The sequence below is a fragment of the Terrapene carolina genome, unplaced genomic scaffold (genome assembly GCF_002925995.2).
Source record: "Terrapene carolina triunguis isolate 2854851 unplaced genomic scaffold, T_m_triunguis-2.0 Scaffold838, whole genome shotgun sequence".
In the NCBI taxonomy this organism is placed as follows: Eukaryota; Metazoa; Chordata; order Testudines; family Emydidae; genus Terrapene; species Terrapene triunguis.
In genome coordinates, this window is record NW_020665189.1 from 10,601,176 (window position 1) to 10,616,227 (window position 15,052).

At 45.4% G+C, this 15,052-nt stretch overlaps 1 protein-coding gene across 1 annotated transcript in view; it reads right to left on the minus strand.

Moving 5' to 3' along the window:
• The window catches only part of DOCK2 (dedicator of cytokinesis 2), a 489,427-nt gene that overhangs the window by 404,466 nt on the left and 69,909 nt on the right, over nt 1-15,052 (minus strand). The gene's annotated exons all lie outside the window — the stretch shown is intronic.

A 15,052-nucleotide genomic window follows, 5' to 3' on the forward strand; every position in this document is an offset into this window, starting at 1 on the left:
CAAGTACTCCGGGATCATTGCCCTGCAGAGCATGGCGGCATACGGCCCTGGTCTTTGCAGGCTTTCCCGAAGCATCCTTTCTTTCTCCGTCTCTGAAATCCTCATCAGAGTGATGTGGCTCATGGTGACCTGCTTTAAATTAGGTAGGGGAATGTTAGTATTGGGACTGCTTGCCTGTTCCTTTACAGAACTGTAACCGGCGGTTTACAGCCACGCGGTGGAGGCGGGAGAGGGGCAGCATACAGGGATCTTTCCCTGGGACAGCCGCGAGGGGGTGGGACAGGGGCAGAGTTCATGCTTGCCGGATTGCTGGCAGCAGGGACTGGCATTGCTTTCAATGTGAAAGGAGGCCAGTGCTACTATTAAAGTTTTAAGCAGCCACAAGTCTACGGCTTACCATGTCGGCCTGCTACACAAATTCCGGTGTCCTGCCCCGCTTCTCTGATCTGCACTGCAAGACCCCAGGCACTGAATGCGAAGGCCGAAAATTCGACCTTGTCCTGAGTTCGCATGTGATAGGTGCTGTGCATGGTCTTGTTCACAGAGAAAAACTATGTTCTTTGTTCACAACGAAATTTATCTTTCTGAGGAATTCACTCCCTTTTTCCCATCCCACAGCTGCGACTGTCTCCCATCCTAGCCTGGCACCACACTCCCAGAGGCTAGCGCAGATTAGGCGTAGGAAGAAGAGGACAGGGGAGGACATGTTCTCGGAACTTATGGGCTGCTCCCGAGCCCAGGCAGCCCAGCAGACACAGTGGAGGGAGAACTTGTCCCAAATGCACCGATCACACATGGAACGGGAGGAGAGGTGGCGGCAGGAAGACCAGCAGGTGACTCAAACGCTGCTTGGACTAATGAGGGAGCAAACGGACACGCTCCGGCGCCTTGTGGATGTTCTGCAGGACCGGAGGCAGGAGGACAGAGCCCCGCTGCAGTCTATCTGTAACCGCCCTCCCCCGCCACCAAGTCCCATACCCCCCTCACCCAAAGTCCAAAGAAGGAGGGGCGGCAGAGTCCGTGAAAACTCTCACTCCACCCCTGCAGACTGCTCTAGTACTAGAAGGCTCTCATTCCCCAAAATTTGACAAGTCCTTTCCTTCCCGCCTCACCCAAGCCCCCGTCCAAGTTTCACCGCCCAGTTTCATGTGTAGTTGCTAATAAAAAATACGTTTCTGTTAATTACTGTTTCCATCATGTTCTTTTAGAGGAGAGTCTGTCTGAAGGGGGGGAAGGGGGTTGGTAATTGGACAGGACAGTCACCTTTACCAGGGTACAGAGGCGGGGGCAGGTTCAGCAGCAGGGCACACACACATTGCAGTCACAAGTTACCCTGGTCAGTCTGGGAGGTGGTTTAGTGTTCTGTGGGGGGTGAGGGGGGCTCTGTGACTTTGTGGCGGGGGAGGGCAGTTAGAGATCTTATGCAGCGGTCCTTATCCTGGATCACAGAGCCACGCAGCAGGGGATCTGTAACCGTCCTCTCCCTGCCACAAAGTCACATAGCCCCCCCACACACAGAGTCCCGAAGAGGAGGGGTGGCAGGCTCCGTTGAAACCACCAGTCCACCACTGCGGAGCCTGTCATTCCTGGAGTTTAGAAGCGTCATTTACATCACTACACTACACCCGCTCCCCACCACAGTCTGCGTCCCAGGTTCAACACTTTCCCGCGAAAACAGTAATAAAGAAAACGGTGTTCACTAACAAAATTCAAGTGATTTTATTTTTAAACGTGTGTTGGAAGGGGGGGAACGGGGTATGTAACTGGAGAGGATACTGAACATTTAGTGGGTAAAGAAACGGGGGCAGGTTCAGCTTCTCTGTACACAAACTTAAAAGTCACAGGTTACCCTGCTCACTCAGAAACCTAGCTTTCAAAGCCTCCCGGATGCACAGCGCGTCCCGCTGGGCTCTTCTAATCGCCCGGCTGTCTGGCTGGGCGTAATCAGCAGCCAGGCTATTTGCCTCAACCTCCCACCCCGCCATAAAGGTCTCCCCCTTGCTCTCACAGAGATTGTGGAGCACACAGCAAGCTGCTATAACAATGGGGATATTGGTTTCGCTGAGATCACAGTGAGTCAGTAAGCTTCTCCATCTCCCCTTGAGATGGCCAAAAGCACACTCCACCACCATTCTGCACTTGCTCAGCCGGTAGTTGAAGAGTTCTTTTTCAGTGTCCAGGGCGCCAGTATAGGGCTCATGAGCCAGGGCATTAGCGGGTAGGCTGGGTCCCCGAGGATGACTATAGGCATCTCCACATCCCCAAGAGTTATTTTGTGGTCCGGGAAGTAAATACCTTCCTGCAGCCATCTAAACAGACCTGAGTTCCTGAAAACACGAGCGTCATGAACCTTGCCCGGCCATCCGACGTTGATGTTTGTAAAACGTCCCCTATGGTCCACCAGTGCTTGCAGCACCATTGAAAAGTAGCCCTTTCGGTTGATGTACTGGCTGGCCTGGTGGTCCGGTCCCAGGATAGGGATGTGAGTTCCATCTATAGCCCCACCGCAGTTTGGGAATCCCATCGCGGCGAAGCCATCTATGATGACCTGCACATTTCCCAGGGTCACTACCTTTGAGAGCAGTACCTCCACGATTGCGTTGGCTACTTGCATCACAACAACCCCCATGGTAGATTTGCCCAGGCCAAAGTGGTTCGCGACTGACCGGTAGCTGTCTGGCGTTGCAAGCTTCCAGAGGGCTATGGCTACTCGCTTCTGGACAGTCAGGGCTGCTCGCATCCAGGTGTCATTGCGCTTCAGGGTAGGGGACAGCAACTCACAAAGTTCCATGAAAGTCCCCTTCCGCATGCGAAAGTTTCGCAGCCACTGTGATTCATCCCAGACCTGCAGCACTATGCGGTCCCACCAGTCCGTGCTTGTTTCCCGGGCCCAGAATCGCCGTTCCACAACATCAACATGACCCATTGCCACCGTGATGTCCTCGGCGCGGGGTCCCGTGCTTTCTGACAGGTCTATGCTACTCTCAGACTTCAGGTCCTCACCGCAGTGCCGTAGCCTCCTCGCCTGATTTCTCTGCATCTGCCTCTGGGAAAGGTGGATGATAAGCTGCGAGGTGTTGACAACGGCCACAACTGCAGCGATGGTCGCAGTGGGCTCCATGCTCGCAGTGCTGTGGCGTCCGCGCTGTCACTGACTAGAAAAGTGCGCAAACTGATTTCCCTCCGGCGCTTTCAGGGAGGGAGGGCGGTAGTGACGGACGGATGACGACGGTTACCCAAAAGCACCCTCAACACATTTTTTTACCCAGAAGGCATTGGCGGCTCGACCCAGAATTCCAATGGGCAGCGGGGACTGCGGGAACTGTGGGATAGCTGCCCACAGTGCACCGCTTCCAATGTCGACGCTTTCCCCGTTAGTGTGGACTCACAAAGTCGAATTACTGTCCTTACTGTGGACACACACGGTCGATTTTGTAATACCGATTCCACATATTCGATTTAAGTAAAATCGAACTACTCTCGTAGTGTAGACATACCCTTATACTCATTCCTTTTAAATATCTTTTTATTGTATGATTGCTTGGGGAGATATGAGTGTATCCACAATAAAAAAAACTCCTACCACTTCCTCCTCCAACAGCTTTAGGTCAATCTATATTTATCCAGGAAAAATAAATTTCCAAAATATACAACCAGTCCCCTCCACCCCCCTCCAACCCCACACACAAACAACATATGGGAGCAATGCAAGATGGGCTATGTGGCAGAAAATGTTAATATTTGCTCCATTATTCTTAAAGATTTGGTGTTTGCAGTACAGTTAGCAGGCTAGGCTATGGAGAGTAACTATCGACTAAATGTACTTTTGTTTCTGACAGTTGAATTCTTTAATGCAAGGTCTCACTTCAAGAAGTGACCTTCATGTTTTAGTCTAACATCAGTCATGTTGACTGTTACTGATACATCACTCACTCCTCTTTTCACTGCATGCTAATATATATGCCAGTAATGTTACCAGGAGCTATTTGAGAGTCTGGAGATGTAACTCATTCATTTTTGCAGGAAAAAATTTTGCTCAATGAAAAACATAACATGCTGCATTCAGCATCATTAAATTCTAACATCTGATCCAGGTAGCAGAAAAAGTATCAGGTATGGAGCTGAAGGGGTCATTTATTTTTCAGTTTGGGGGCTAAACTGAAAAATAAAAACTCAGTTCAGTTCAACAGGAAACTATTTTTTCTCCCCTCCCCCCCCCATGAAAAAAAATCATGTTTTGTTCCACCTCAAACAAGAAGCACTTCCTCTCCCCACCACCACCACTTTTGGTTTAGTTTTGGGTGTAACAAAATGTTTCACTTGACCCAAACAAAAAAATTTCTGTTTTTCATTTCAAGTTGTTTATGAGTATTTTTCAGCAAATTGACCCAAATTCATGAATAGTTTCAGCATCACAAAAAATGCTTTTTTCAGTGAATTTACTATTCAGCGAATTTTTTTTGCCCACCTCTATTCATTTGTAGAACTCTGCATATAATTGTTGTCAGTTTGCTTGCATTACCTTCCACCCCCAAAAATTGAATAACTTGTTTCAGATCAACCCAATTGTGTGTGTGTGTGTGTTTTGGGCTGAACAAAATATTTTCTTTGAACTGAAATGAAACATTTCATTTAATGGGGGGGGGAGAAGTTACATAATTTTTTATATTCAAATAAATTCCTAAACTAAAGTAATGTCGAGTAAAAAAAAAATCTAAATTTCATTTTAAAAATGTCAAAATGCAAGTAAAACTTTGAGAAATTTATTTTTGACTGAAACAATTCAATGTAATTGACAAATTTAAAATGTATTCAGGTCAACCCAAATCTGCATTTGACAAAAAAGGTTCCACCAAAAATTTTCACCCAGCTCTAATTGCATAACTAAAAGATCAATGACAGCAACATGGAAAGAAACTGTTCAGTACTGCAGTAGCAGTACTGCAACTCTTGAAGACTGATATTAAAGATCGTGGGGGAGGGGTTTTTATGGGCTCCATCATTGATTTTACTGAGACTACCTTCCAATGGAAATGGGGCAGAGCTCTTCTTGACCTGCTGCTCACAAACAGGGAAGAATTAGTAGAGGAAGCAAAAGTGGATGGGAACTTGGGAGGGGGGCGGAGGGTTCATCAAGGAGAAACAAACAGAAGTTTCACATCGTAGCCTGGCCAGTCACAAAACTCGTTTTCAAAGCTTCTCTGATGCGCACCGCGCCATGCTGTGCTTCTCTAACCGCCCCGGTGTCTGGCTGCGCGTAATCAGCGGCCAGGCGATTTGCCTCAACCTCCCACCCCGCCATAAATGTCTCCCCCTTACTCTCACAGATATTGTGGAGCGCACAGCAAGCAGCAATAACAATGGGGATATTCTTTTCGCTAAGGTCTGAGCGAGTCAGTAAGCTGCGCCAGCGCGCTTTTAAACGTCCAAATGCACATTCCACCACCATTTGGCACTTGCTCAGCCTGTAGTTGAACAGGTCCTGACTACTGTCCAGGCTGCCTGTGTACGGCTTCATGAGCCATGGCATTAAGGGGTAGGCTGGGTCCCCAAGGATCACGATAGGCATTTCAACATCCCCAACGGTTAGTTTCTGGTCCTGGAAGAAAGTCCCTTCCTCCAGCTTTCGAAACAGAGCAGAGTGCCTGAAGACGCGAGCATCATGTACCCTTCCTGGCCAGCCCACGTTGATGTTGGTGAAACATCCCTTGTGATTCACCAGGGCTTGCAGCAGCATTGAAAAGTACCCCTTGCGGTTTATGTACTCGGTGGCTTGGTGCTCCGGTGACAAGATAGGGATATGGGTTCTGTCTATCGCCCCACCACAGTTTGGGAATCCCATTGCAGCAAAGCCATCCACTATGGCCTGCACGTTTCCCAGAGTCACTACCCTTCATATCACCAGGTCTTTCATTGCCCTGGCAACTTGGATCACAGCAACCCCCACAGTAGATTTGCCCACTCCAAATTGATTCCCGACTGACCGATAGCTGTCTGGCGTTGCAAGCTTCCACAGGGCTATCGCTACTCGCTTCTCAACTGTGAGGGCTGCTCTCATCCTGGTATTCTGGCGCTTCAGGGCAGGGGAAAGCAAGTCACAAAGTTCCATGAAAGTGCCCTTACGCATGCGAAAGTTTCGCAGCCACTGGGAATCGTCCCACACCTGCAGCACGATGCGGTCCCACCAGTCTGTGCTTGTTTCCCGGGCCCAGAATCGGCGTTCCACAGCATGAACCTGCCCCAGGAACACCATGATTTCCACATTGCTGGGGCCTGTGCCTTGTGAGAGGTCTATGTCCATGTCAATTTCCTCATCACTCTCGTGGCCGCGCTGCAATCGCCTCCTCGGCTGGTCCTGGTTTTGCTTTGGCATGTCCTGGCTCTGCATATACTCCAGGACAATGCGCGTGGTGTTCATAGTGCTCATAATTGCCGCGGTGATCTGAGCGGGCTCCATGATCGCAGTGCTAGCTATGGCGTCTGGTCTGAAAAAAGGCACGAAACTAGTATCTGATAGACCAGGGGAAGGAGGGAGGGAGGGAGGGAGGGGCGAGTGACGACATGGCGTACAGGTACAGGGAATTAAAATCAACAAAGGTGGCTGTGCATCAGGGAGAAACACAAACAACTGTCACACAGAATGGGCCCCCCCAAAGATTGAACTCAAAAGCCTGGGTTTAGCAGGCCGTTGATTTGACGGAGGGAGGGGGAAGCAAATGAATACAGAACAAATCTATTTTTTACATCTTAAGACGACGGTGCAGCATGACTGATAGCCCTCGGCATCTTCTGGGTGCTTGGCAGCAAATACTGGGCGCTTGGCAGTTATAGCCACATTTTTCCTGTATGATGACAATGGCCTTCAGGCCTATTGCACGATCTGCTGCTCAGGAAAGACTCTGGGCGCTTGGCAGAAAATGGCATACTATGACTGATAGCCATCATCGTCATTGTGAAGGCAGCAGAATATGACTGGGGGGATGGGGGACTGGGGGACATACGGAGTTCCAGCCACTGCTGTACGACGAGGACGGTTACCAGTCGTAATAAACCATCTACTGCCAAAAGGCAAAAGGCAAGGGCTGGTGCAATGCAGCCCTACGGCTGCCAGCCCCACGGCTGCCAGCACCCAGATCGCCGATGAAGGCTACCAGTCCTGCTGCACCGTCTACCGCCAAAAGGCAGTTAGCTGCTGCTGCTGTGTAGCAATGCAGTCCCACATCTGCCGGCACCCAGATGACATATGGTGACAGTGAGCTGAGCTGAGCGGGCTCCATGCTTGCCGTGGTATGTTGTCTGCACAGGTAACCCAGGTAAAAAGGCGCGAATCGATTGTCTGCCGTTGTTCTGACGGAGGGGGAGGGGCCTGACGACATGTACCCAGAACCCCCCGCGACACTGTTTTGCATCATTCGGGCATTGGGATCTCAACCCAGAATTCCAATGGGCGGCGGAGACTGCGGGAACTGTGGGATAGCTACCCATAGTGCAATGCTCCGGAAGTCGACGCTAGCCTCGGTACTGTGGACGCGGTCCGCCGACTAGAGCACTTAGAGCATTTTATGTGGGGACACACACAATCGGCTGTATACAACCGATTTCTATAAAACCGGCTTCTATTAATTCGACCTAATTTCGTAGTGTAGACATACCCTTAGCAACAAGAAGAAAGTAAAGGAAAGTGTGGGCCCCTTACTGAATGAGGGAGGCAACCTAATGACAGAGGATGTGGAAAAAGCTAATGTACTCAATGATTTTTTTGCCTCTGTCTTCACGAACAAGGTCAGCTCCCAGACTACTGCACTGGGAAGCACAGCATGGTGAGGAGGTGACCAGCCCTCTGTGGAGAAAGAAGTGGTTCAGGACTATTTAGAAAAGCTGGACCAAGCACAAGTCCATGGGGCTGGATGCATGGCATCATAGGGTGCTAAAGGAGTTGGCGGATGTGATTGCAGAGCCATTGGCCATTATCTTTTAAAACCCATGGTGATCGGGGGAGGTCCCGGATGACTGGAAAAAGGCTAATGTAGTGCCCATCTTTAAAAAAGGGAAGGAGGAGGATCCAGGGAACTACAGGCCAGTCAGCCTCACCTCAGTCCCTGGAAAAATCATGGAGCAGGTCCTCAAGGAAACAATTCTGAAGCACTTAGAGGAGAGGAAAATGATCAGGAACTAACTTAATTGCCTTCTGTGATGAGATAACTGGCTCTGTGGATGAGGGGAAAGCAGTGGATGTGTTATTCCTTGATAAAAGCAAGGCTTTTGATACTGTCTCGCACAGTATTCTTGCCAGCAAGTTAAAGAAGTATGGGCTGGATGAATGTTCTATAAGGTGGATAGAAAGCTGGCTAGATCGTTGGGCTCAACGGGTAGTGATCAATGGCTCCATGTCTAGTTGGCAGCCGGTATCAAGCAGAGTGCCCCTGATATTCTATGATTCTATGAAATATTGATGAGTGAAGATTGCTTTTGTGAACACTGACTGCAGCATTAAACTGTTGGTTATGGCTCCATCATCAAGATAAAATGGCAATGTACACTGAAATTCTAGTCAAACCTTTCAGCACAATGAGGAGTACATGTTCTAAAGAGGCCAAGTATGGAAGCAGTTACAACTTATAAGTTAACCTAACAGCTACCACCAATTCTTTCTGATATACAAGTTAACCTGTGTTTCCTTAAGGGTAAAAGGAAAAGGTAACATACCTGAAAAAATTCAGTTCTTTTGGAACTAGCTTACTTAGAAGTCAGTGCTTATTTCAAGTACATTTGAAGTGCATCACAAAGTATAGTAATCATGTCGAACAGCTTTGTGTTTTATTCATAACTATTACACAAGCTGCGGGAGTTATACATCCCCTCCCAAGTCTATACCTTTATTTGCTCTGATTCAGTTATCTGAATTTTAAAAATATGTATTTCCATAACCTACATATGTATTCTATAATTTGATCTTCAAAGTTCACCCCCAACAATGTCATCTTCTATGGTCTTGTCAGTGGCAGCATTAGAGAAAAGCATACAGTCCTGTTACTGCTATACAGAAAAGACATTTTAATGTAAGAGTACAGACCTCTAGAAATATTTAATTGCAAATGGGAGGAAGTTTCCTCTCTTCCCCCCATCAGCATGAAGTAATGAATAGATCATTTCATCCTCAGTTCTTTATTTATGAAATATCACCACAACTGAGTTTGTCCCTAGAATACTTAAGATCGTGCAAGTGTTTAGGAGATCTATCAATTTTTTATTTTGTCTTTAAACTTCATTTTAAATAATGTATTTAAAAACTTAAACTAATGTCCCTTTCTCTATTATTAAAATTTCACTGTTAACAAAAGTAGTGTAAATGCACTGTTGTCAGCAACTTGTAAATGCACTGTTGTCAGCAACTCTAACAAGCTCAAGAAGTAGAAAACTTTTGGAGACATGGAATCAACCTCATAGTCAAGGTTGGAGAGTATTTCTATTGTAGGGCTGTTTACATATACACAATTCCTGTTTGATGCCAGAAGAGCATTTTCTGTGGGTGTCCAAAATAAATCTGACAGGGCATTCAGTGTGAACAATTGTACTATAAAGTTTGTGGGAATGACACACGGTGCTGTTTTCTGAGGCTCTGTTTTTGTAGTAGCAAAGGAGAAGAGAATACATGTTAGATACTGAGAATGTGTCACAGCTGTATTGCTTGGGTAAATGGAAAGTGGCTGGGTATACTTGTGAAGGGGTGGACTAGGACTTGAGGCCCCTGCTGGAGGCCTTGCAGCCCTGCCACACTCTGCCCCAGAAAAGGGCAGTAGAGAGGGTCCTACAAGCTGCGAAGAGTGGCTGTGTGGGACTTTGCCAATCAGAAGGGGCTGCAGGCAGCAGTCAATCCTGGCCCAGCAGGCTGGTATAAAAAGATCTGCAAAGCCAAAGTGAATTCCGTTCCTTGCTGGAGCTGGAGGAGCCAGGCGGCTGAGGGAGCTACAGGACATCAGATAGAGCAGTGCTGGCAGAGACTGTGGGGAACAAGAAGGAGCTCTAGGCTCGCTGCTGGGACTCAACCAGGACAAGGCCTTGAAGTAAAGGTGAAGATTGTACTAGGGAAGTGGCCCAGGGAATTGTAGAAGAGAGAGAGAGTTTATTTAAAAGGGACACAGTTGATGGTATTATCTACAGGGTCCCAGGGCTGGGATCCAGAGCAGTGGGTGGTCCTGGTGCCCCCCTTCCTGCATTAGCCACTGAGGAAGTGGCCTGGGCTTTTGATGCACCCCAGAAAGCTGGGCCCAGAAAGGCCCGAAGAAGGCAAAGACATTGCCACCAGGGAGGGAGCCCTAGGGGCACTGCTCTATTCCAGAGCAGGGACAATTTGAGAAATCCCAGAAGGGGCAGAGAGACCGTTCAAACCAATAGGCCCTGCTGGACTGATTGAGGAGCGAGCCCAGGGATAGGGCTGCAGATAAAGGGACCTTACAGAGGGTGCCTAGATAGACCCCCTTGTTGCACTTGTGCCCCCAGAAGGGGTTTGCTTTTTATTTCACATACAGACTGTGGGACTCGGCCAGAGGGTGAGTTGCTGAAGACACACCACAAGGCAGAGAAAGAGTCCAGGCATGCATGCTCTGCCAAGGGGAGTGCTTGAGAGAGGTGAGTGCCATCCCATTACTATCCTACAGAGGCAAGGAAAGTGGTACAAGGGTGCAGTTAGGTATTTGGTCTACACTGATGGTGCAAGTCAGGAAAGTTACAAAATATAAAGTGAATAGTGCACACCTTTTAAAGTATGTTGAACTGAGAAAGCATTACATTGGCATCTTGTGTATCCTTCTTTCAAAGTTTGTAAGTCAGTGTGTATTCTAGGTTTTGTAGCTACTACTGGAAAGCTGCGGGAGGGTGACATCTGTATGTAGGTGGTAAGAAGTGATATGGGACAGAAATAAAAACTGATGTCAAACAAAGATGCTGCACAATATGTAACTTTATGTAAACAACATTAGGTTGATCCTATTTGTGTTTATGGGTGATGTATCTTGTCCCTTCATTCTACCTTAAATAGACAAAACAGTGAATTCAGCCAATGGCCACACTAGACTGGGTGAAGAGGGGCAGTTCCCAGAACCATTGTGCCAGCAGCACTGGGAGATCATACACAGAAGTTTTCACTGCTATGCCATTTTCCAGGATGCATCACGTGCTCTCACTGTGCCAGTCCATTGCCCAGGAGATGGGGAGTGGGCAGGCATAGCCCCATTCTCATCACCCTCTCCCACTTTGGTTAAGTTTAATGCCACTCTCAATACTAGTGTATTTTTGTGCTAGCAATACAAGGTTCATGGATTGTGCCTGAATGATGGCTATGTACAATCAATCCAAAACTGGCAACATTAACTTCTGTTGTCTCTTTGTAGAAAGAGCACAATATTGCATAGCAATATTTAGTAGAAAGCTGTGGGATCCTGAGATGAGAAGCACTATATAAACGCCAACAGCTATTGCAATTTTAATGAGGGGGAAACCGATTTAGTGGTGAGACCAAACTCGCACAATTAGTGAGTCAATAGCAGAAGTGGTAGGGGATGTGTGAAAAATGTGGCTTTAAGAATACAAGTTTTGCAAGGGTGGAGGGGATTAAATTTTCTTGGTAATATAGTGGTGGTTTTCATCATCAGAATAGCAACAATTGAAGAGGTAATATTTTGAGGCCTAAAGTGATATTGTCAAGAACATTTTAGTAAGGATATTATATTCTGCATTGGTCTCCATTAAGCTAATGGTATCGTGAAATAATTAGCTATCATCTGACAGAGTGAGTGATTAAAGATATAAAAAACTAAACAGATTCCCAAGAGTAAAAGTTCTTGTGTAAAAAAGCAGCAGCATAAAAACCCAATAAAATGATAAATAATCTCTCAAACATTTGGTAATTTGCTCCTAGAAATTTAATTCAGAATCACAAATGCCTTTGCAATAATTTATGATCTTGCCAAATAATGCTATCAAACTGTTGTTTTCACTGATGGTAAAACTTACTCATTACCTATAATAACTACGTACCAATGCATAATGTAGGACAAAAATATGTAAAGCATTGAACTCTAGCAATCAAAAATTTAAAAAAAGAGCTTTATGACTTTTAAAACACAAGTGCCATTTAGTGTTTGATTTAGGTGTAGGTACTGAAGGTCCTTTGCTATACAGAAAGAACAGACATTTTGGTTTAGTTCTCTTTTCTTATTATAAAAAAATCAACAGAACTAAAGGAGATCTCAGCTGTCCTTCTGGTACCAGATGTATTGCTCCACACTTTCAGTGGTCGAAACAAATAATAAAAATAAATAGTTAAAGGCTGAAACATTTAGCTAAAGTCATTACTGTTCGGCCTTAGATGTTACTTCCCCACTTTGTAAAATTTCTACCTTACTGGTTTTCCTCTTTTTTTGTACTAAGTTACATCTGTAGATTGTTCAGCTGTTAGCACATGGCATGAGAAACCAAGGGCTTCTATAATTCAGGGTTTGGGTTTGTGTGTACACCTGGACATAGCTACATTTGTAGAAGCCTCCAGTGTAGATGTGTAGACCCACAGATTTTATACCATGGCATTTGACTTTCTCCCAAAGAAAGGGAGAAAAACAGTAAGAAGGGAACATGGATTTTAGTTGGAATGCTCAGTCTCTGCACACATACAGGACAGAATATCCCCCTGTCCCATTACAGATGTACTGATGCAACTTAACCAATTTTCAAAAAAGCTTAAATCACATCAATGCAACACAGCCAGACTGGTATAGCTACATCAGTGTAAAAGCCACAGAAGCACAATAGTCCCTTCAATTCCACCATCTTCCTAGCTAAACTACTCTACTTCTCCAATTTAATGGATTCTGATACCTGCAATCCCCATCACCATTTCACCATCTATGACTTGCTCCTCAAACCCTCCCCTTCTCTCTCTGCACAGATCTCACTGATTTCTTCCAAGAGAAAACTGTCAAAATGACATGACCTTCCTCTTCCTTCCTACAATTCAGAGCTAATGCTGTATTTCATCTCTCTCTTCTTCTGCCATCAGCTCAAGCTCAACATGGCTAAAAGTGAACCCAATGTTTCCCCATAAGCTTTCCCCACTACCTCCTTTACCATCCAGCCCATCACTCAGGCACATATCCTGGGAGTCATCTTCAACTGAAAACTCTTAAGGTTCTCACATTTAGGATTCAAACATATCTTGCAGATTCCTTCTGCATAATATCTCTAAAATAAGGCCTTTCTAGTCTCTCCACACAAATAAAATTCTAGCACACACTCATCTCATGTCATAATTACTGCAATATCTTGCTGCAAAAAGTATTATCAGTTGCTTTGACCATGTCACCCTCTCTTTGAATCCCTCCACTTTCTCTACCACATCAAACATATGCTACTTGTCTTCAATTTCAAGTCCCTTCATGGCCTATTCCATCTTATCTATCATCTTTCAGTATTGTGATGTCACCTCCCCCTTCTATGGGCCCTTGATGCTAGCTTCCATTGCCTGATTGTTAAATATTCAAAACAAGCGCCTTCATGCTTTTTCATCCATGTTATCTCATGCTTAGGGGACACTCCCATAAACATCCACAAATCTGCCTCATTGTCCTTTAAAACTCTCCTCGAAATTCTTCTTTGCTGTGATGCCTACAAAGTAACCAAACTTGATAACCATTAGGCCACTGGTGTGCTGAGACTAATCATGCTGTCCAGTATTGTCTCATTGTTTCCTTGTACCCCACATCTATTTCCATCTGTCTCTTGTCATCTACTTAGATTGTAAACTCTTTGGGGCAGAGACCAGTATTTTGTACTGTGGCTCCTAGGTACTACAGTAATAGAAATAAATAATAGGTTAATGAGTAACCTTGAAATCCTACTTCATGGACTAAATGGATTGGAAAGGGGAGTCTCTGGAAATGAAGAACCTTATATGACAGTTATACCCAACACCTCTTTCATCAGGTTATTATGGAGAGGTATTAGTACTGGGGGAAATTTCTTCCCTCAGGACACATAACAGAGCTTTCATTGGACTTCAGTCAATCCCATGTACAAATTCAAGGGCAACATTTGGCTCTCCAAGTCAAGTTTTTTCATTGCTTCATTCTTTTTCTCTTTGATATGATGTAGTAGTGGATTCATCAAGTGATAGAGCCTTTGAAGATCGAAAAATTACTAGTATTTTTTTTAAGGACCATATAACTTAAGAGAGCTGTTTTTGCAGTTAGTTATGCTCAGTAAAGAGAGCTTTGTTGTTCTTTAAACATTAAGGGCTAAACACCAAAGGGATGGATAATGGTCTTAGTTTCAGGTGTAAAATGTGCATTTTTCTCCTGGTGATTCTACCTCCAGGTGAGACACTTTCCTTATGTTTGGAATATAAAACGATACTTCATCTTTCCTGAGTAAAAATATGCTCCTTTATAAAACCAACAAAGATAAAAGCCATAGAATCATGTCAAAGAGGTTAGGGATGGAAACGTTTCATTAAGTCACCCAGTCAGATCTCCCTCCTCCCTTGGGAGTGCAGAATTCCTTCCTACAAAGATTTAAAGATTTTTTTCCCCCCTTACATTCTTAATGTCTCAAGCAACAGGGCTTTCATCCCTTGGAAGAGTATTCTTCACTTTAATAGATTTTACTGCTGTGAAGTGTTTCACAAGATTAAGCCTAAATTTTCTTTCATTTCATTCCATTGCTCACATTTATAACCTCTTCTACCGCTCTAAAAATTCCTCCCTCTTTGCTATACCTTAAAAAAGCTTGTAGAATGCCCCATCTGTTAGTTCTCACGTTACTGAGCTATACATACTTAGTTCCTTTTAATCTTTCCCTCTAAAATTAATCCTCCAGATTCTTAACTGGATAACTGGAGCTCTAAACTCAATTCAATTATGTTAGTCCAAAATTATTACATTGTGCTATGCACAATCTTTGATCTGCTAAATACGATGATCTGAAAGGCAAGAATCTAAACTTTAGGCCACCTGTCATGCTCTTTGGCCCAAGCCAAATAGCTGGAAAAACAATCTGATGT